At 47.8% G+C, this 23707-nt stretch overlaps 1 protein-coding gene and 1 pseudogene across 2 annotated transcripts in view; one reads left to right on the top strand and one right to left on the bottom strand.

Annotated features, from left to right (window-relative positions):
- stk26 (serine/threonine protein kinase 26) overlaps positions 1 to 23707 on the bottom strand; it is a 172208-nt gene that overhangs the window by 70263 nt on the left and 78238 nt on the right. The window lies entirely within an intron of this gene.
- Positions 11156 to 11297, top strand: LOC121282689 (annotated as a pseudogene).

Raw genomic sequence — 23707 nt, 5'->3', positions numbered from 1 at the left:
TCCCAACCTGATCCTCTTCCCCCTCCCCCATTCTGTCCCAGCCTGATTCTTCTCCCCCTCCTACACTTTGTCTCACCTCTCAGTCTTCCCCCTCTCTCCATCTCATTTCTCACTGATCCCTCGCTGTTCAACCTGGCTCCCCTACCCACAACCTTTGCCTAATGTCTGCACAGCTGTATTTGTTAGTAGTGCGTCGCTGGAGTCACGAGCTGATAATCTGAGTGACTACTCCCAACACCACCCATAAAGGAGCTAAGGCAAATGACAATTCCTGAACCAAGGCTCCATGTCGCCTTGCTGCTTTGTGACTCAGTTCTCTATCAGATGGTACATTTAATCATTAAATCCTTGCTTCAGCCCAGAGAAAAACAAATGTGGAACAAACTCTGGACCCTGTTGGATGAACTCATACATGAATGTAAGGTTTTGGGCTCATATGTTTATGAACCCATACAGTACTGGCAAAAATCCAACAACAATTGTTTATGATTACAACAGTTCACTGTTTAATCTACTGGATGAATTTGGGAATTGCACTCGGCCTGTGGGAGATGTTTCATTTTGCCCTAATTAGCTACCAAATTATTTAGAGAACAAAAGGATGCTCATGTGTATAAATATATCTACTTTCTTCCTCTCCTCCCACAATCCTCATGACCTGGTCAATCTCAGCTCCTTATGACAAGGAGGTGCAAAATCCCAAACCACAACCTTCTCAATGGTTATCTACTGCCTGGGCTTGTAAAGTCACTATCCACTGAACCAGACTTCACTCTGGACCTCCCGCTTGACTGTCAACAATTGAATAACTCAAGCAAGATGAACCAGGCTCAGTCAGCTTTACACACCATCAGGGAAGAACACAACACACATATGCCAGGCTACTAACTGCTCCAACCAGGAGAAGAGAAAGGTCATCTGAAGGAGTTGGAAATGACAGGAACCCAGAGGTCAATGCTCTCTGTCATTTCTGATGAAGAGTCACATGAAACCGAAACGTCAACTGTGTTCCTCTCCACAGATGCTGTCAGACCTGCTGAGTTTTTCCAGCTATTTTTGTTTTTGTTGTCAATGCTCTCTGGTTGGGAGTTGGGAGTTAAGCACCTACATTAAAAATGGAGACATTACCTCCAGTTTTCACTATTCTCATGCTCTTACGGCAAGCTTTCCACCTTCCAGAAACTTCTGCGTTCATCCAAAACTCTGCTGACCCTATCGTAAATCCCATTCAACATCACCATGTACTCACTTATTTCGGTCTAGCAACATCTTAAATTTAAAATTCTCATCTTTGTGTTCAAATTCCTCTACTGCCCCACCGTTCCATATCTCTGGAACCTTCTCCAGCCCCACAACTCTCCCTATCCCTGTAACCTCCTCCAGCCCTATACCTTTCCCTATCCCTGTAACCTCCTCCAGCCCTATACCTTTCCCTATCCCTGTAACCTCCTCCAGCTCAATACCTTTCCCTATCCCTGTAACCTCCTGGGTCTGTACAACTCTCCCTATTCCTGTAACCTCCTCCAGCCCTACAACCTTCTGAGAACTCTTCCTCCAATTCTGGCATCTGTACACCTCCTCCGCCCATTTCATTTACCCCACTATTAGTTTCCAAGCTAAACTCTAGAATTCCCTCCTGAAACCTCCCCATGTCTCTCTATCTCTCTCCTCTTTCAAGATGTTGCTTAAAATCTACTCCTTTGAACAAGCTTTTGGTTATTGTCCTAATAGCTAATATCCTAATAATGTGGCACAGTGTATATTCCTGTCTAATAACACTCCTTTAAATGCCTAGACACAGGGAGATGATGGCATACTGGTAATGTCACTGGACCAGTAAAAGACAGTTCAAATCCCACCACGGTGTTTGGTGGAATTTAAATTCAATTACTACCTCTGGAATTGAAAGCCAATTTGAGTAACGATGACCATGAAACTATCAGCGATTGTTGGTGCCCCCATCCCATGACAGAATAAAGAAAAAACACATTGTACTACAAATTGTTAATGGTTGTCTGTTGGAACTTCTCATCAGAATTTATTTTCTTCTTGGTTGCTGTAATGTATTTTGTTAGCAAGGACCTACCCAAAGATATATGCATATTTTTCAGTAATATTAATAGGGGAAATTTCCTTCACTCATGCTTCCTGCCACATATTGTAAAAAAAAAATCATCACCATTCCCTTCACTATTGTCTTGTTCTGGGTCTTTTTAAATACACAACATTTGCTTGCCAACTAACTCCCGAGCCTTGGCAAAAATAGCAACAGGCTCTGCCACTGAGGAGTGCACTTCCTGCCATATAATCGCAGAGCTGCACTGGTCGATACTGGCAAAGCCAAAGGCCAGGTCTGCCATTTTAAATATCTAAGGCAACCAGCAGGAGCTGGGCTTGTAAACCAGATGTGAAAGGATATAGAGATTATACATTATATTGCAGGCTTGTCCAACCCATGGTCCGCAGACTGGATTGTGACCTGCGAAGCCAAACCCCCCATGTGACTCCTGTAGCCACTGTTCAAATTGCTGGTAAGCTGAGTAAGTGAGCGGAAGATTCTGCAAGGAGCTGCTCCTCCAATCACAGACAGGCTCACTAGTGTGAATTAATCAGCAGCAAATGCAGGAGAGAAACAGTCTGTGATTGGAGGAGCAGTGAACATGCTCAGGAAAGAGAGAGGTTTTCATGGGAGGGGTGGCAGGGGAGGGGGCAAGACCAGAGACAGAGACGCTGGCTGCGGGGCCCAGGGCTGAGTCGCTGGCTGCGGGGCCCAGGGAGGCGGCTGGGAAAGAGCTTAGCGTGTGTGTGTCAGAGAGAGAGAGAGAGAGAGAAAGAAAGAGAGAGGGTGTGATAGTATATGCATGTGAGAGAGAGAGAGTGTGTGTGTGTGTGAGCTTGTGTTTGTGAGTGAGAGTGTGACAGAAAGAGAGAGAGAGAGAGAAAGAAAGTGTGAGTGAGTAAGTGAATGTGTTTCTCACTCACCCTCACTCCCACACACCAGCACATACTCTTACCCATTCACACACTGGGAGTGCCCTGAGACTGGGAGTGAGCCACACACACTGACACCCTCACACCCTAATGGTCATTTTTGTTAATTACTCTTTTATTTAACTTAGCAATTTATTGCTTTGACATTGCTTTATTTTTACTCAGCAAGCTGTTTCTTTTCTTCAGACTTCAACCTTTTTTTGAAACTCATGATTGGTATTGTGCCAAGCATTATCTTTCTGAAATTTATTCATCAGCCCCTTGAGTGAGAACAAATTGGAAATGTGCCCCCCCCCACCCCCCCCACCACCATGCAAAAAGGTCCCCACTCAAGAGCATCTCTAACAAAACCCAGTGACATCTGTTATTTTAATATCTCCACGTGTGTTCTCATTTAGCATTAGGATGAAGCACTGTGCGACAGTGGAATCAATTTTAACTCGGGGTGTGACTGGGGAGCCCAAGGCAGGCGGCACGCCCAGAAGTGTGAAAGCTCACTGAATTTAACGCCAAGGCCTCACCTTAATATCTGAAATCATTCTTCTGCCCAGCACCACTGAGACTGGTGTCAAGGCTGCTGAGTGAGAGTGGGAATCAAGTCCATGTTGGCCTACAGCAGAAACCCCAACTGACTTCGAAGTCAGTGAAAATAGTATGCCCCTGCAGGGAAACAGTGCAACCTCTTTCAGCTAAATGGACTCAGCCAATATCAACCCTTTTTTCCTCACCATTCCCATTGGCTGGGCAGCAAAATAAGCCAGCCTTGGCTCGATGGTAGCACTCTCACATCTGAGTAAGCAGGTCATGGGTGAAAGTTCAACTCTAGAGACTTGAGCACATAATCTAGGCTGACACTTCGGTGCAGTACTGTGGGAGTGCTGCATTGGCAGAAGTACTGTCTTTCAGATATCTGGATTGGAGGTGGGGTGGGGGTGTTATCCAAGAGGAAAGTTTAGACAAGCTGGGCCTCTATCCATTAGAGTTTGAAAGATTGAGAGATGATCTTATTGAAACATATAAGATCCTGAGGGGATTTGACAGGGTGGATGCTGAAAGGATGTTTCCCCATGTTGGAGAGACTAGAACGAGGGGACACAGTTTAAAAATAAGGGATATCCTATCTAAGATGGAGATGAGAATTTTTTTTCTCTCAGAGGGTTGTGAATCTTTGGAACTCTCTTCCCCAGAGAGCAGTGGAGGCAGGGTCAATTAATATTTTTTAAGGCAGAGGTAGATAAACTCTTGACTAACAAGAGAGACAAAGGTTATTGAAGGTATCAGAAAGTGGAGTTCAGGCCACAATCAGATCAGCCATGATCTTATTGAATGGCACAGCAGGGCCAAGGAGCTGAATGGCCTACTCCTGCTCCTAATTCATACGATCATACCTTTATATCTCAGGTGGTATGTAAAAATTATTCTCATGGCACTTTTGTAAGAAGAACAGGGGAGTTATCCCTGAAGTTCTGGCCAACACTTCGCTATCAACCAACAGTACAGAAAACAGATTATCTGATCATTTTCACGCCACTGTCTTTGGGAGTTTGCTGTACACCATTTGGTTGCTGTGTTTCCTACATTACAACAGTGACTACACCTCAAAAAGTACTTCATAAGATGTGCCAAAGGGCTTGACAGCCAGAGATCATGAAAGTCGCTTTTGGGAAGGAACAGGGGAGTGGAATTAACTGGATGGCTCTTTCAAAGAAAGTACAGGTATGACTGGCCAAACAGTCTCCTCTGTGCTGTTATTCCATGAAATGGCTGTGTCCCTCCGGCAAAACACACTGGGATGATGGGGTTATAATATTGCTTGGTTTAAGTCACTGGGATGCAAGACAACAATAGAAAATGCCACCTCATCACAGTCACTCCAGGGTGAGCAGTGAGTTTACTTGCTAGCTCATGACTTTCATTGTGTAGCAGATCGGAAGAGCAAACCCGTCACTTGTATTTCAGAACATTGACCAGCAGATAGATTTTCCATCACCTGCGACCAGTTCAGGAAGTATCCTGGCTTTTCAAAGGGAAGATGATATGATGCCAATTCATTCACATTGCTTTATAGAGATGGTGTCAACCTCAATAAACATTGCATAACAGTAACATGGTGAGACTGCATTCCAATGCCACAGAGCAGTACAGTAACAAGCTAGGCAAGGTGACAATATGAGGCATGCCACCTCATTCAGCTAACAGGTTTGTTTTATGTGGAAAGCATTCATCACTTGTGCAAAACACCAATAATTCATCACTGAACAATGCTTCTTTTTAAGAAGCACACAGGAGGAGAGAAAAACACAGAGGCAATTCCGGTTCAGGCCAGTCCCGCGTTACTTGCTCGTGAATATTCATCCCTTAACCAAATCAGTAAGAATAGTTTATCTGGTCATATTCATGTTAGTGCATGTGTGCAAACTGACTGCTGCCTCTCCCTCCATTTCCCCAGAAATTAGACTTTAAAAGTACTTCATTGGCTGTGAAGTGCTTTAGGACATCTTGAGGTCATGAAAGATGCTATATGAATGTAAGTATTTCTTACAGCAATTAGTCAGTGTGACCTTAAAATGGGCAAACTGACATGGACTGGTTGGGCCAAATGACCTGTTTTTGTGTTGTATATCCTATATGCAAAACTCAAAGTCCAGCTACTTGTTGGTCTTCCTTGATACTTACCTGGCAGGGGAGAGACCTTTATCGCGTTTCTGCCAGGGAAACAGCAATGGCTATAACCAGTCAAACCCCTTACCATGGGGTACCTAACACCATCCAAGTCATGGTGAAGGGCAGCGAGCAAGGAACAGGAATGGATAGGACCTTTTTCACCAAGAGGATCCTATACAAGCTGTGTGGTTTCGAGGCTGCGGAGATCTACTGCCTCCAGGATTTCCCCAGCGCTGGTTTCTTTGATGTGACCTTCAAGCACGTGGCAGCTTGTGTCAAACTCCTGAAGGTGTTTGAGGAAAAGAAAGACCTGCCAGAAATGAAGATCCTGACGGCGGAGCCGCTCTTTGTTCTACCATTGCATCATGAACGGGTTGCGACGGTACATCTGTACAACACCTACGTCCCTGTCGCTGACGTGCTCACCTTCCTTACCAGGTACTTCGATAAGGTTGGGAGCTGCACTGAAGTTAAAGATAATTTGGGGATCTGGACATGTAAACGCCAGGTTAAGGTCACGCTCAAGACCGACGAAAGGGAGCCGTTTTCCACCCCCCTTCCAGATTCGCTATCGGGGGAAGCCGTGGGTACCTTGTCTACGCTGGGCAACCCAAACTTTGTCGCTCATGCGGCAAGTCTGGTCATGTGGCAGCCAACTGCAGTGCTGTCCTCTGCAAGAACTGCAAAAAGGAAGGGCACCAGACAAAAGATTGTAAACAGGCTAAGTGCTGCAACCTGTGTGGCGAGGCAAGTCACCTCTACAAGACCTGCCCCAAACGTTGCCGTACTTATGCACAGGCAGCTAAAGCCAACGAGGGGGAAGCAGAAGAAATGCCTCGTGTCACTCCAACCACCAAGGCCCCCAGGGAGAACAACGAGACAAAGGAGGACACAGAGAGAGACAAGGTGGAGGAAAAGATTGGGGCAACAGACAGCCAATCAACAGCACTGCCCCCGATCCTCCCACTCCTCAGGCGAGCAAATCAACGGAGGAGGAGGAGGCAGCAGTGGGAAAGCAGCAGGGGGAGTGGCAGCTGGTGAAGAGAGCAAAAAGGAAGAAGGGGCAAAAAAGAAACCAAGCCTCTTCCCAGACAAGAGTCAAGAGGCGCCTCCTATCCGACACAGATAACAAGAGCAGCAGCTCTTCGGACGAAGAAGTGCCAGGGCGGCGCCAACAGAAGAAGCGGCAAAACGCTAGGGAGTTGGAGGACGAGACACCCAAGCTCCAGAACATTGGAGAAAATGAGGAGACCAACGCACTCCAACTTTGCCCACAACCCGAAGAGGCCAGTGCACCACAACCCCAGGAATCTGGGAACAGTGAGGCGCTCAGCGCACCCCAGCTCCGGGAAGCCGGGAGCAGCAACGCCCCAGAAGGGGAGAGGGTTGGAGAAGCTTCTCCAACAGAGGACATTTCAAACCCTGCGCTCTGCACGGACTCCCAGATGCCACCCGAGCAGAACACTGCCAATGGGGAGATTCAGGACACTTTTTCCTCAGCCCATCCCAAGTGAAGCAATTTGAGCACACCATGGGCATGAAGGAGCAGACCAAAGGTCTGGAACTCTCAGAGACAACAGGTTTGGTAAGCGACTAACTGCTTTAAAATGGGTGCAAAGATTGTATCCATAAATGTGCGTAGCATTAAATCTACTACGCGATGTGTTGCGACCTTGGACTACCTTGCCAAGGTCAAAGCTGACCTGCTGTTTCTGCAGGAGTGTGCGATACCGCACCTCAGCTCCTACAGGCAATGGTCACGATGGTGGTCCCATGGGCCATCGATCTGGTCGGGAGGAAACGACTCTCGTTCCTCCGGCCTGGGGATTCTGCTGCGGGGAGGCAGCTTCACCGTCTCCGAGGTTAAGGAGGTGGTGAGCGGGCGCCTCCTCGTAGCAGACGTAATGTACAAGAATGCTCCACTCCGTTTAATTAACGTCTACGCCCCGTCACAAGGGGCTGAGCGGCTGGAGGTTTTTCAGCAGCTCCCACTGCTGCTGGCAACCTCCAGACCGGTCATTCTGGGCGGTGACTTCAACTGCATCATCGATGCGGCTGGACGATCCGCCAGGGCCGACAGCAGATTGGACGCTACATCCAGATCCCTGATGGAAACAGTAAAGGATGCCAAGCTGCACGACGTCTTCAGCAACTCTGCAGATGGAGCACAGCATAGATACACCTGGTCGCGGCCAGACGGGTCCGTCTGTTCCAGGATAGACTTCCTGTTTGTGTCCCGTGCTTTCACAGTCAGATCCACCAACGTCAAGCCGGTGTTCTTCTCTGACCACTGCCTCCTACTGGCTGACTGTCACTTAGAGAAGGACCAGAGGGTTGGCAGGGGGGCATGGAAGCTAAACGTGCAACTGCTGACCCCAGAGAACATTGAGGAGCTCAAGAGGGATTACAAAGGTTGGAGAACCATGAAACCCCTCTCTGAGTCACTGACACACTGGTGGGAAGCGATCAAGGGAAACACCAACAGGTTTTTCGTCCTCAAAGGCACCCAGAAAGCTAGAAAGGAACAGAGGGAAATGTCCCTACTCCAGAAAAACATGCAGAATCTGCTCTGGCTGCGGTCGATGGGGGTTGATATCAAGGAGGAACTCCAAGAGGTGAAGAGCCAGCAAGCGTCGCTCTTTGCCTCGGAGGCCTCCAAGATCATTTTCCGTTCCAGAGTCCGCTCCGTGGAGCAGGATGAGACGTGCTCACGTTTCTTCTTCCAAAAGGGACACAGAGAGAGCTCTGTGATCAGCAGCCTGAAGGAAGAAGACGGTTCAGTAAAGTCATCGCACTCTGACATTTTGAGGATTAGCAAATCCTTCTATGCCGGATTATATGACGTGAAGCCCACAGACAGCACGGCCTCCCAGTCCTTCCTGTCCTCTATCACGGAGGTCTTAGATGACAGTACACGGAAGAGTCTGGACAAAGCGCTAACTCCTGACGAACTGACTAAGGCCCTTGAGTCCTTCGAGAAGAGTAAAACTCCCGGAAGCGACGGCTTTCCAGCGGAGTTGTACTCAGCTCTGTGGGACTGGATCGGCCCAGACCTGCTAGAAGTGTACGAGAGTATGCTCCTGGCTGGCAGCATGTCAGAATCCATGAGGAAAGGCATTATCACCCTCATCTACAAGCACAAGGAGGAAAGGGAGGAAATTAGAAATTGGCGACCCACTTCACTGTTGAATGTGGACGATAAAATTCTGTCCAAGGTCATCGCCAATCGGGTCAAATCCGCTCTGGAATTGGTGATCCACCCTGACCAGACCTGCACTGTGCCCGGCAGGAAGATTTCTGACAGCCTAGCGCTGCTCAGGGATACGATTGCCTATGTGGAGGACAGGGGTGTGGACACCTGCCTCATAAGCCTGGATCAGGAGTAGGCCTTTGACAGAATATCGCACACCTACATGGTGGATGTGCTCTCCAAACTGGGGTTTGGGAGGGAATTCGCAATTGGATCCAACTGCTCTACACTAATATCAATAGCACAGTCTCAATCAATGGGTGGGAATCAGGAAGCTTTCCTATTAAATCTGGAGTCAGGCAGTGCTGCCCTCTCTCGCCTGTTCTTTTTTTGTGTTGCATAGAACCCTTTGCTGAGTCCATCAGAAAGGATCCGGGCATAAGAGGAGTGACGATCCCAGGTAGTGGAGGCACTCAGATCAAAGTCTCCCTGTACATGGACAATGTCGCTGTCTTCTGCTCGGATCCGCTGTCGGTGCACAGGCTTATCCACATCTGCGACCGTTTCGAACTGGCCTCAGGAGCCAAGGTAAATCGTGGGAAGAGCGAGGCCATGTTCTTTGGGAACTGGGCTGACCGATCCTTTGTCCCCTTCACTGTCAGGGCTGACGGTGTGAAGGTGCTGGGGATATGGTTCGGAGGGACCAGGGCACGCGTTAGAAACTGGAAGGAGCGAGTGTCTATGGTGAAAAGGAAACTGGGCATGTGGGAGCGACGCTCCCTCTCCATTGCGGGTAAGAACCTGGTCATCAGGTGTGAGGCACTCTCGCTGTTGCCGTACGTGGCGCAGTCCTGGCCCATTCCACACTCCTGCACGATGGCGATCACCCGAGCCATCTTCCGCTTTATCTGGAGGTCGAAAATGGATCGTGTCCGCAGGGACACGATGTACAAGCCTCTAGATAAAGGGGGAAAAAACGTGCCCAACATCGCCCTCGTACTGATGGCCACCTTTGTGTGCGGCTGCATCAAGCGGTGCGTAGACCCTCAGTATGCAAACACCAAGTGTCACTACATGCTGAGGTTCTACCTGTCCCCGGTGTTGCGAAGGATGGGTCTGGCCACGCTGCCGCGGAACGCTCCAAGTAGTTGGACTGTGCCGTACCACCTGTCCCTCGTGGGAAAATTTATGCAGGGAAACACCTTCGACCACAAGTCCGTCAGGCAGTGGTCTGCACGTAACGTCTTAAAGGCCCTGAGGGAAAAGGAGAGGGTGGATCCTGTGGGATGGTTCCCTGAGCAGACTGACAAAGTCATTTGGCAGAATGCCTCATCACCAGAACTTTCCAACAAACACCAAGATGTAGCTTGGCTGGTGGTGAGAAAGGCCCTCCCTCTAAGATCCTTCCTACACGCCAGGAGTCCCACCCCCTCTGCACGTTGCCCTCGAGGTGGCTGTGGTGGGGAAGAGACCGTTGTTCACCTCCTTGTAGATTGTGTCTTTGCAAAGAAGGTCTGGAGAGAGATGCAGTGGTTGCTGTTGAAGTTTATCCCGAGCAGTTCTGTGACAGAGGACCCTGTGCTCTACGGGCTGTTCCCAGGGACACACACCGAGACAAACATCAACTGCAGCTGGAGGATCATCAACTCGGTGAAAGACGCTCTTTGGTCTGCCCGAAACTTGTTGGTTTTCCAGCGCAAAGAGTTGTCCCCGACCGAGTGTTGCAGACTGGCACTTTCCAAGGTCCAGGACTACGTGCTGAGGGACACAGTTAAGCTTGGGGCAGCTGCCGCAAAGGCACAATGGGGAAAGGTTGCTGCCTAAGATCTTTCTGCCACAGTGCACTGGGGGGCTGGGAACTGTAAAGAGCCCCTCAGGCTGTACAGATTAAAATGTATGTCTGCCAATGATTGAAATTTTCATTGATTTTTCTGATACACCTTGTGTTTCATGTTGTAAAAGTTGAACCTGTTTGTATTTTTGTAATGGTGATTTGAAATGTTTTGAAATGTTTTTGAAGATTTATGAATAAAGTATATTTTTGCAAAAAAAAAATAGCTACTTGTTGGTCTTCCAGCGCAAAGAGTTGAACCCGACCAAGTGTACTGCCACAGTGCACCGAGGGGCTGGGAACGGTAAAGAGCCCGTCGGGATGTACAGCTCAAAATGAATATCTGCCAGTGATAGTAATATTCACTGTTTGTACTGATACACCTTGTGATTCATGTTGTAAAAGTTGAACCTGATTGTATTTTTGTAATGGTGATTTTGAAATGGTTCGAAATGTTGTTGAAGATTTATGAATAAAGCATATTTTTGCAAAAAAAGGTTCTCCCAGGACGAGGCTAGCCCATTGCACTTTGGGTGTGCTGACGCCTGCGATATCCCCAAATGCGGGATACTCGACCGCAATATTTGTGGTAGTGGGGGACTGCGTTCGCGCTCTCCCCTGATTTGCAATTCCAAAAATAGACTTCAACATCTTTGTTCAGCAAGGTTCTTTATTATACCTTATCCAATACAAGCAACATAAGCCACAAAAATTTTGAAACTAACATCAACTGCAGCTGGAGGATCATCAACTCAGTAAAAGATGCTCTTTGGTCTGCCTGTAACTTGTTGGTCTTCCAGCGCAAAAAGTTGTCCCTGACCGAGTGTTGCAGACTGGCACATTCCAAGGTCCAGGACTACGTGTTGAGGGACGCACTAAAGCTTGGGGCAGCCGCCGCAAAGGCGCATTGGGGAAGGGTCGCTGCCTAAGACCTTTCAGCCACAGTGCACCAAGGGGCTGGGAACTGTAAAGAGCCCGTCGGGATGTACAGGTCAAAATGAATGTCTGCCAGGGATAGTAATATTCATTGTTTGTACTGATACACCTTGTGATTCATGTTGTAAAAGTTGAACCTGATTGTATTTTTGTGATGGTGATTTTGAAATGGTTTGAAATGTTGTTGAAGATTTATGAATAAAGCATATTTTTGCAAAAAAAAAAACACTTACCTGGTAGGGGAGAGACCATGATCATAGTTCGGCCAGGGCAAGGTCATGAAGCAAATGCTAAAACCAATCGAACCCCATACCATGGGGTACCTAACACCGTCCGACTCAAGGTGAAGGACGGCGAAGGAGGAGCACCTATGGATCGGGCCTTCTTCACTAAGAGGATCCTGTTAAAAGGTGTGTGGGTTCAAAGCTGCGGAGATCTACTGCCTGCAAGACTTCCCCAGCGCTGGATTTTTCGATGTGACGTTCAAGTGAGTGGCAGCCTGCGTCAAGTTCCTGAAGGTGTTCGAGGAGAAGAGAGACCTGCCGGAGATGAAGATCCTGACGGTGGAGCCGCTCTTTGCTCTGCCATTGCAACGGGACCGGGTGGTGACGGCGCATCTTTACAACCCCCACGTCCCTGTCGCCGACGTGTTCACCTTCCTCGCCAGGTACTTCGACAAGATTTGGAGCTGCACCAAGGTTAGAGACGCCTTGGGGATCTGGACATGCAAATGCCAGGTTAAGGTCACGCTCAAGACCGATGGTAAGGGAGCCACCTTCCACCCTCCTTCCAGATTCGCTATCGGGGGAAGCTGTGGGTACCTTGTCTACGCTGGGCAACCCAAACTTTGTCGCTCATGCGGCAAGTCTGGTCATGTGGCGGCCAACTGCAGCGCCGCCCTCTGCAAGAACTGCAAACAGGAAGGGCACCAGACAAAAGACTGCAAACAGGCTAAGTGCTGCAACCTGTGTGGTGAGGCAGGCCACCTCAACAGGACCTGCCCCAAACGTTGCCGTACTTATGCACAGGCAGCCAAAGCCAATGAGGGGGAAGCAGAAGAAATGCTTCGTGTCACTCCAACCACCATGGCCCCCAGGGAGAACAACGGGACAAAGGAGGACACAGAGAGAGACAAGGTGGAGGAAAAGATTGAGGCAGCAGACAACCAATCAATAGCACTGCCCCCGAACCTCCCACTCCTGAGGAGAGCGAATCAATGGAGGAGGAGGAAGCAGCAGTGGAAAAGCAGCAGGGGGAGTGGCAGACGTTGAAGAGAGCCAAAAGGAGGAAGGGGTTAAGAAAGAACCAAGCCATATCCCAGAGAAGTTGCAAGAGGCATCCCCCATCCGACACGGATAACAAAGGCAGCTGCTCTTCGGATGAAGAAGTGCCAGGGCGGCACCGACAGCAAAAGCGGCAAAGCCCTAGGGAGCTGGAGGACGAGACACCCGAGTTCCAGAACATTGGAGACAATGAGGAGACCAGCGTACCCCAAATTTGCCTACAAGCCAAAGAGGCCAGTGCACCACAGCCCCAGGAATCTGGGAGCAGTGAGTCGCTCAGCGCAACCTAACTCCGGGAAGCCGGGAGGAGCAATGCCCCAGAGGGGGAGAAGATTGGAGAAGCTTCTCCAACAAAGGTCATTTCAAACCCCGCTCTCTGCACGGACCCTCAGATGCCACCCGAGCAGAACACTGCCAATGGGGATTTCCTCAGCCCATCCAAAGTGAGGCAATTTGAGCACACTATGGGTATGAAGGAGCAGACTAAAGGTCTGGGACTCTCAGAGACAACTGGTTTGGTAAGAGAATAAATGCTTTAAAATGCGTTTAAAGATTGTATCCATAAATGTGCGGAGCATTAAATCTACTAGGCGATGTATTGCGACCTTGGACTACTTTGCCAAGGCCAAAGCTGACCTGCTGTTTCTGCAGGAGTGTGCAATATCGCACCTCAGCTCCTCGTTCCTCCGGCCAGGGTATTCTATTGCAGGGAGGCAACTTCACCGTCTCCGAGGTTAAGGAGGTGGTGAGCGGGCGCCTCCTCGTAGCAGACGTAATGTACAAGAATGTTCCACACCAGTTAATTAATGTGTACATCCCGGCACAAAAGGCCAAGCAGCTGGCGGTCTTTCAGCAGCTCCCACTCCCGCTGGCGACCTCCAGGCCGGTCATTCTGGGCAGTAACTTCAACTGCATCATCAATTCTTCTGGATAATCCGACAGGGCCGACAGCAGATTGGACGCTACGTCCAGATCCCTGGTGGAAACAGTTAAGGATGCCAAGCTGCATGACATCTTCAGCAACCCTGCAGACAGAGCGCAGCGTAGATACACCTGTACATGGCAAGACGGGTCCATCCGTTCCAGGATAGACTTCCTGTTTGTGTCCCGTGCATTCGCAGTCAGATCCACCAACATCAAGCCGGTGATTTTCTCTGACCACTGCCTCCTACTGGCTGACTGTCACTTACAGGAAGACCAGAAGGTGGGCAGGGGGACATGGAAGCTAAACGTGCAACTGCTGACCCCAGAGAACATTGAGGAGCTCAAGAGGGATTACAAAGGTTGGAGAACCATGAAACCCCTCTTTGAGTCCCTGACACACTGGTGGGAAGCGATCAAGGGAAACATCAACAGGTTTTTCATTCTCAAAGGCACCCAGAAAGCTAGAAAGGAAAGAGAGAAATGTCCCGACTCCAGAAAAACATGCAGAACTGCTCCGGCTCCGGTTGATGGGGGTTGATGTCAAGGAAGAACTCCAAGAGGTGAAGAGCCAGCAAGCCTCGTTCTTTGCCTTGGAGGCCTCCAGGATCATCTTCCATTCCAGAGTCCGCTCCGTGGAGCAGGATGAGATGTGCTCACACTTCTTCTTCCAAAAGGTGCACAGAGAGAGCTCTGTGATCAGCAGCCTGAAGGAAGAAGACGGCTCAGTAAAGTCATCGCAGTCCGACATCTTGAGGATCAGCAAATCCTTTTATGCCAGATTGTATGACGTGAAGCCCACAGACAGCACGGCCTCCCAGTCCTTCCTGTCCTCTATCACGGAGGTCTTAAACAACAGTACATGGGAGAGCCTGGACAAGCCGCTAACTCCTGATGAACTGACTAATGCCCTTGACTCCTTCGAGAAGAGTAAAACTCCCGGAAGCGACGGCTTTCCGGCGGAGTTGTATTCGGCTCTGTGGGACTGGATTGGCCCAGACCTGCTAGAAGTGTATGAGAGTATGCTCCTGGCCGGCAGTATGTCAGAATCCATGAGGAAAGGCATCATCAGCCTCATCTACAAGCACAAGGAGGAAAGGAGGAAATTAGAAATTGGCGACCCATTTCACTGTTGAATGTGGACTATAAGATTCTGTCCAAGGTCAAATCTGCTTTGGAATGGGTGATCCACCCTGACCAGACCTGCACTGTGCCCGGCAGGAAGATTTCTGACAGCCTAGCGCTTCTCAGGGATATGATTGCCTATGTACAGGAGTGTGGACACCTGCCTCATCAGCCTGGATCAGGAGAAGGCCTTTGCCAGAATATCGCACAACCTACTTGGTGGATGTGCTCTCCAAACTGGGGTTGGGGAGGGAATTCACAATTGGATCCAACTGCTCTACACTAACATCAGTAGTGCTGTCTCAATCAATGGGTGAGTATCAGATAGCTTTCTGATTAAATCTGGAGTCAGGCAGGGCTGTCCTCTCTTGCCTGTTCTTTTCGTGTGTTGCATAGAACCCTTTGCTGAGTCCATCAGGAAGGATCCGAGCATAAGAGGAGTGATGATCCCAGGCAGTGGAGGCACTCAGATCAAAGCCTCCTTGTACATGGATGATGTCGCCGTCTTCTGCTCGGATCCGCTGTTGCTGCGCAGACTGATCCACATCTGCGACCAGTTCGAACGGGCCTCGGGAACCAAGGCAAATTGTGGGAAGAGCAAGGCCATGTTCTTCAGGAACTGGGCTGACTGATCCTTTGTCCCCTTCACCGTCAGGGCTGACGGTGTGAAGGTGCTGGGGATATGGTTCGGAGGGACCAGGGCACGCGTTAGAAACTGGAAGGAGCGAGTGTCTATGGTGAAAAGGAAACTGGGCATGTGGGAGCGACGCTCCCTCTCCATTGCAGGTAAGAACCTGGTCATCAGGTGTGAGGCACTCTCGCTGTTGCTGTACGTGGCGCAGTCCTGGCCCATTCCACACTCTTGCGCGATGGCGATCACCCGAGCCATCTTCCGCTTTATCTGGAGGTCAAAAATGGATTGTGTCCGCAGGGACGCGATGTACAAGCCTCTAGATAAAGGGGGAAAAATGTGCCCAACGTCGCCCTCATACTGATGGCCACCTTTGTGTGCGGCTGCATCAAGCTGTGCGTAGACCCTCGGTACGCAACCACCAAGTGTCACTACATGCTGAGGTTCTACCTGTCTCTGGTGTTGTGAAGGATGGGTCTGGCCACGCTGCCGCGGAACACTCCAAGTAGTTGGACTGTGCCGTACCACCAGTCCCTCGTGGAAAAATTTATGCAGAGAAACACCTTTGACCATAAGAGCATCAGGCAACGGTCGGCACATAACGTCCTAGAGGCCCTATGGGAAAAGGAGAGGGTGGATCCTGTGGGATGGTTCCCCAAGCAGATTGTCAAAGTCATTTGGCAGAACGCCTCATCGCCAGAACTTTCCAAAAAGCACCAAGACGTAGCTTGGCTGGTGGTGAGAAAGGCCCTCCCTCTAAGATCCTTCCAACATCCCGGGAGTCTCACCCCCTTGGCATGTTGCCCTCGAGGTGGCTGTGGTGGGGACGAGACCGTTGTTCACCTCCTTATAGATTGTGCCTTTGCAAAGAAGGTCTGGAGAGTGATGCAGTGCTTTCTGTCGAGGTTCATCCCGAGCAGTTCTGTGACACAGGACTCGGTGCTCTACGGGCTGTTCCCAGGGACACACACCGAGACAAACATCAACTGCAGCTGGAGGATCATCAACTCGGTGAAAGACGCTCTTTGGTCTGCCCGAAAATTGTTGGTCTTCCAGTGCAAACAGTTGTCCCCGACCGAGTGTTGCAGACTGGCACATTCCAAGGTCCAGGACTACGTGCTGAGGGACGCACTAAAGCTTGGGGCAGCTGCCGCAAAGGCACAATGCGGAAAGGTCACTGTCTAAGATGTTTCTGCCTCAGTGCACCGAGGGGCTGGGAACTGTGTAGAGACCCTCGGGCTGTTCAGATCAAAATGAATGTCTGCAAATGATTGTAATATTCATTGTTTGTACTGATGCACCTTGTGATACATGTTGTAAAAGTTGAACCTGATTGTACCTTTGTAATGGTGATTTTGAAATGGTTTGGAATGGTTGAAGATATTTTATGAATAAAGTAAAAAAAGCTCCACCTCATTAGCATTAAGTCACACACAGTGTGGCTGATAATGTGTCAGTTGGTTGTTGCACTGTTTTGTAACACCCAGTGAGATACAGCCATATATGCCTCGTATTGTCACTGCTATATGGCTGTCACACTTCCAGAAAATAGAAGGGAAGGAAATCAGGTCATTTCCTCCTGGGACACTGGACCCCATAGATCTCAAAACAGCTGACAAACTACAGACCAAAAATTAACGTCAGCTTGTGCCCATTTACAACAATTAAACTTTGTGATCTTAAAGAGACAGGGCAGGTAGTACGCCTTAGCAGCAGAATAACACATTTACAAAGGTCTTCCCTTTCAAGGAAGAGGTCAAACCTCTCCCTTCCCCACCACCTCCCCCCAGCCCAGAAGTCTCTTTTTCTCCATCTTCCATTAGCCTTTGATCTCCCACACCATACCCCAGCTAGCTTAATGAGCAGCCAAATCCATAGGTCCGAGCCCCAAACTCATTCTCACAGGCACATCTCCTTCCACGACCGCCACCAACCCCCCCTACCCCGCCCCTCCCCAAACTTCCCAAGGTGTTGATGCAAGCTCCAGTTGGCATGAATCTGTCTTGCCTTTCTCTGCAGGGGATGTGCTTCTCCTCAACATAACGAGCTGAGATCAGGAGCTGGGAATTTAGAGCCATGATCCCCATCCTTTATCTTGATTGATGGGCTGTTGGCAGTGAGCCACGTACTGTTATAGTCTCATTGCCTTCCTCTCGTACCCCTGCACCTTTTCCCATCATCTCCTGATGCCCACACTGCAGTAGTTCCCAAAAGCCTCCAGCATGCAGGCATGCTTCCTATGGAAAAATAGACAGGGATATTTTTCCCCCAATCTCGGGATGCAAGAGTTACTGACAAGGCTAAAATTTATTGCTCACTGCCCTGGTGTGGTGGTGGCAGGCCAAACGAGAGACTTGCTGAGCCACTTCAGCAGGCAGTTACAGAGTCGACCATGTTGGCTTGGGACTGGAGTCACACATGGGCCTGCCTGGGTACGGACAGCTGGTTTCCTTCACCAAAGATTGTTTTTACAACAATCGGACAGCTTCACAGTCATTTTTTACTGAGACCGGTTTCTCAACAAATTATTTTCCAGGTTTATTGGAACAAAATTTAAATTTTCAAGGAGCCTGTCATGAAACTAGCATTTTTCTGGTTTATTGTGAAGTAGGTTTATAGAGCCAAGTAGACCAAAATCTTTAAATCATCAAAAGAAGCTAGATACTTGACGTGCTAATGAGTAAACCTGGATGCTGGCTTAGCAGTTAAGGCGTGAAGGGAATTTGCATTTTTAGATAAATGAAGAGATTTGGATTTCAAAGGGATTTAATCTGTTTACAACTAGCCAGATAAGCAAGGCTAAGGAATGTGTTTATTTTTCCCCAAAGGTTACTGATAACACATAGTGGCAACATGAAAGATTTTATATTATGAGGAAGATACAATTTCAAAGACATATGGAACAATATAATTTACATATTAAAAAGAGAGACACATATATAAAGGAGAATGGAAAGGTTGTGTGTCAGAAGGCCATTTAAGATTTAACAGGATTGTTTGAAATAGCCTTAATGAAACCTTCAGCATTTGTGCATGAGTCTGCTGTCTAATGGAACTGAAGCTGGAGAAAAGCCATTTGGAATTCTACTGTCCCGTGTATTGAGTTAATTTGCTGAGCTTGTTTTAAATCTAAAATCTATTGTGGATCATTGCCTTGAAGGGAGTGTAACTGGGGTTCAGCTTAATTAGGAATATAAGGGGTTATAATAGTAATTGTAGCCTTATGTATGTGCTTGATTTTTTTATTTTGTTAATAAGTATTTTAATTTAATTTTGTTTTAAATCTCTAAAGGTCACACATCTCACAATAAATACAAATTGCAAAACTGTTGTGATAACGCAACCAAGTTTCCCTCCGTCTGCCACACGTCATCTGCCACGTCACAACATAGCCATTGTAGAATTGAGCTGCTTGCTGGCGTATCAGTGCGTGCATCTGGATAATTAGTCCAGGAACATAATCACTATATTACTGTACCCTAGCAGTGAATTTTGAACTATAATGGGCTTCATAGCAGTGCCTAATCCTGTCCAAATGTTCACACATTCTGCAAGAGGCAATAAACTGCAATCAAGAGCTGGAAACTGGACTCAGCACTGGGAGACCGAGCATCTAGTTGGTCTTAAGCTTAGCCCTCAAAGTACCACAATTCCAGTACCTCTGTCCTCGGAAGTCTCCACTGCCTCTCTGTACCCACACAAACATGTCAACTTTCCTCTCCTTGCTTTCAAGTGCTCCAAAGGCTGGCACAAACCTCTCTCAGTAAATTCTTCACTTTTTACGTCTCTACCTACATTCTTCATTCCTCATGCTCTTTGCTCCACCTCTGGCCACTATGTCTTTTCCTTCTGGAACTCCAGCTCCAAATACCTCTTCTACTCCTTCCTTCCTTTCAAAAGTCCACTAAAGACTTTTCTCATCAATTTATTTCAAGCCTGTTCCTTGCGCCATTCAAACTGATTGTTTTGCCTCCCATTTCGTTTCCTTTCATTTCCTGATTTTAAAAGTCTCGATGTTTTTGACATGGAAAGCTCCATGTAGATCAAACTTGTATGTATTTGTTAGTGGGATGTGAGCATCGCTGGCTGGACCAGTATTTATTGCCCATCTCGAAGTGCCTTGAGAAGGTGCTGGTGAGCTGCCTTCCTGAACCGCTGCAGTCCATGTGGTGTAGGTACACCCACAGTGCTGTTAGGGATGGAGTTCCAGGATTTTGACTCAGCGACAGTGAAGGAATGGTGGTATATTTCCAAGTCAGGGTGGTGTGTGGCTTGGAGGGGAAACTTCAGGTGGTGGTTTTCCCATACGTCTGTTGCACTTATATATTTTAATTATCCCTTCTCTCAAATCTCAGTCCAGTTCTCCTCCAGGTGTTTGCACATTACATATTCCTAGTGGAGTCCATGCCAAACACGTGTAATGGGAGAAATAAACTGTAGGGCAAACACCACACTCCAGCCTAGTTCTGCAGCTCATGTCAAATTCCAACAAATTGACAGGGGCATGGAGAGAACCAACAAACTTGCACATATAAAACCCTCAAGATAACCTCAGAATGATCCTTGATGTGCAGTCACTGTTGAACTGCAGCAGCCAAGTGGCACACAGCAAGGTTCCACATATAACATGAAAACAACAAAATAATCTGTCTCAGTGATAAATATTGGACAGGACACTGGGGAGAATGTCAGTGCCCCTCTTCAAATAGTTTCATGAGATTTATTACGTCCTCCTAAGAGAGCTGATGGAACTTTGCTCTAACGTCTCATCTGAAAGATAGCACTTCCGACAGTGCAGGACTCCCTCAGTGCTGCAGTGGAGTGTCAGCCTAGATTGTGTGCTCAAATCACTGGACTAGGATTTGAACCCACAACCTTCTGACTCAGAGACATGACTGCCATCCACTGAGCCACAGCTGTGTCAGAATTATTAAAAATGTTGAATGTTTTATCCATTAACCCTTTCTTTTCAAACTCTCCTTGTACAGTTGTCTTTAGCTTGTTTCCCTTTCCTGTAATGCTTGGGTTTTATTTTACTATCGTAGGAGAACCAGAACCGTACACAGTTTTCCACTTATGACCTTGTACAGACTTCTTTGAATTGGGACAAAATCCTGGAACTCCCTTTCTAACTGCACCGTGGATGTACCTACACCACAGAGGTTCAAGAAAGGATGGACAATAAATGCTGGCCAAGCCAGCCATGCTGACAGTTTGAGAAGGAACATTTAAAAAACTGATCATCTCAAGGGACTTCTGGCCTCTTCTCCTGGCTACACATCTAGCTGATGCTCCTTATGGATGCTACACATTGTGGACTATTTTTATTAAATAGTCCATGGTAAGCATTTTGTTTATTTTGGTGACTTGAAGAGGGGTATGTTTCAATGTTTAAGTGATGCTGTGTAATCTACATGTACAAGATTCAATGGCTTGATGCACACTTTCTGTGGTGATGGGGAGTCTTTCAGAGTCTCAGGAGTGATGCTGAATTTTACTGACAGAAGGTAATGAAGGATTGCCAATGTTGTCGGCATCCTTCCAACTACAGAGGATGATGGATATGCAGCAAATTAAATCCGTGGGAGATGGGATAGCTTCATATGGAGCATTTCTGCTGAAGGCTGAAAAGGCCAGCGAAAGGCAGGTTTTGCTACAAGTGCCACACATAAAGTGGTTATGAGGTATCACGTGGGATGTTGTTTTCAGTGTTGGTGCCTGTTGCCCATCAATACCATGAGGTTTTATGGTAAAATGATGTGTCTTAGATTGGAATTGTGTCCAACTGGAATAACTATCAATCAGCTCACTACTTAGGCTGGGACAATTTCAATTCACTAAATCTGGAACCCTCTCCTCTCTTCTCCCATCCACTCCCTCCCCCAGCCCTGATCTCCATTACATACTTCCACCTCCTGCACTGCCTGTAAGAGCATCTATCGGGCGGGCCGGGCCTCCCCAGCTAGGCCGAGGATGCACACCACTAACTGCTTATACATCTTTAGCAGATGGGGCACAATCTGACCGGGTTGTAAGAATTTTTAAAAAGTCAAACAAATGATGAGTTAACACGATGGCTTTCAAAATTTTCTGATCTCACTTATAAAATGTGCATACATTACCTAAAGGAAAATCATGCTATCTTCACAGAAAAGGCTTTATAAGTAGGATGAATATACATGTATAAAAATAGAACATACGTAACCACATGCACACCCTAAATCAACAAATACAGAAAAATTCCAAAATGGGAGGCGGTCAGGATCCTTTTGCTTGTCCTCATAATTCACAAATCATATACGTCAGCCCTGGTTTTGAATCCTGTCTCTGATTCACTGCCTGCAGTTTGCGTAACTTAACATCTGTCCGTCTATCTGCCCTGGCCTGTTTATTTTTAGAAATCATGAGGTAGCCCAGTGCATCACAAGGCTGACCTTTTGGCTCCTTGCCTTACAACTGCCTGTCTTTAGTCAGCCTTTCAAGTGCCGGCCAATGCTGCAGATTGCCTCTGCTCTCTGGTTAGGTGCCCACTCCGCAGCAACACGGATTTGCACAACTCCCCACACACAGCCTCACTCCACCCATCCAATGCATTGACCAAACAGGCCGGCTCCAACTGAAGGCCAAAAATAAGACAGGAAGTGCTAGGCCTTTAGGGTAGAAGGTTTTTAGTTTGCTACATTTCCCACTCTGCCCCTCGGTCCCCTTGTCCCAGACTGCTTGTGATCTTTCCGTATTTCTGAGACGCTTTCTTTACCACTTAACTTCTCTGATTGCCCTACACACAGCCCACTACAGAAAGCACAGGAATAAAATATTTTATCCCTTCACATCCCCTGCACTCTCTCTAAAAGGATAATTTGGGTAGGCTGCAAAGTCCCTGAACTTTTAATCCTCCCTTGAGGAGATTTTATTTCAAAATAAAGAGCAATGCCCCAAAAGCATTTTACAGCCAATTCAGTACTCTCTGCAGTTCAGTCATGTTGTGATGCAGAGAAGGGAGCTCAGGTTTGTGCACAGCAAACTCTCACAATCACCACTTATTTAGATGGCCAGATAATTGGTTTTTTGATGGTGTTGGTTTGAGGCATGAATGTTAACCAGTGCTCCGCTCGCTCAGCACCGCACTGGAGATTTTGTGCTCAAGTCTCGAGTCAGACTTGATCTCCTGACATAGAGCCCGTGCACTACCAAGCAAGCTTTGGCTATAAAGGACAGCTATCAAATTGCAATGTGTCCAGTCAGCTTTGCCCCATTAAATTGAACATTGTTGCATAGCTGCCTTATTCATAAGCTGCTTTTTAATAAGAAAAACACAATATTTAAACAGCCATTGGTACAGTCACAACAGTAATCCTGATCTCGATCTAAAAGAACAGCTGTTAGCATTTCTACCCTCATACTTAAACAATTTTCCCACTACTTCCAACTATAGGTATGGTTGGCAACTTGAAAAACATTTTATCCATTGCCAAAGAGAGAGTGTTGGGTCTCTCTCTTTTTATGGCTCTATTCCTCTGGTTTTGGTAAATGTTGCTTCACATGTGCCTTGGGAAGGAAGTGCGAGTGGGCCTTATTGAACCGGATGGATTGCAGGGCCATCCCAGAGACTATGGGACTGAAGTCACATGTAGACAGTCCAGGGCAGAGCAGCTGGCTCCCTGCCCGAGGACGTCAGTGAGCCTGCTGGGTTTTACAGCAATCCAGCTGGTATGGATTAGTGTCCGTGCCCTTAGTAGCTGGTGGTGAAGATGCAAAAATGCCTTGTTAAATTTTGTGGTGATTGCTTTGGAGTTGAGGGTCTTCCTGTTTTCCCTAACTGCTCTCCGCATCCTTCTCGGAGGGTTGGGGGACCTTGCACATGCCACACACCTGCCACCACTCTCTTAGCACTGGGCTGGAAATTGGAGGAAGCTGGACCGCATGATGTGGCCTCTGTAGCCCGCCTTACTCCTGTGTAACGTGAGGCCTGAGGAATGACAATTGGAATCCCTCAAGTTGATGGGTGCACGATGGTTTCAGCATGTGTCAAGGCTAGTGCTGATTCTGGGGCATTGCTCCTGTGATTGGCTTAGAGTTGACCCATTGCTTCAAAAGATCTGGGTGAACTTTGGTAAAAGGATATGGCTCTGCTA

This window comes from Carcharodon carcharias, chromosome 9 (genome assembly GCF_017639515.1).
Source record: "Carcharodon carcharias isolate sCarCar2 chromosome 9, sCarCar2.pri, whole genome shotgun sequence".
In the NCBI taxonomy this organism is placed as follows: domain Eukaryota; kingdom Metazoa; phylum Chordata; class Chondrichthyes; order Lamniformes; family Lamnidae; genus Carcharodon; species Carcharodon carcharias.
The sequence above is the reverse complement of the archived record's forward strand: the minus strand, read 5'-3'. Positions and strand labels throughout refer to the sequence as shown.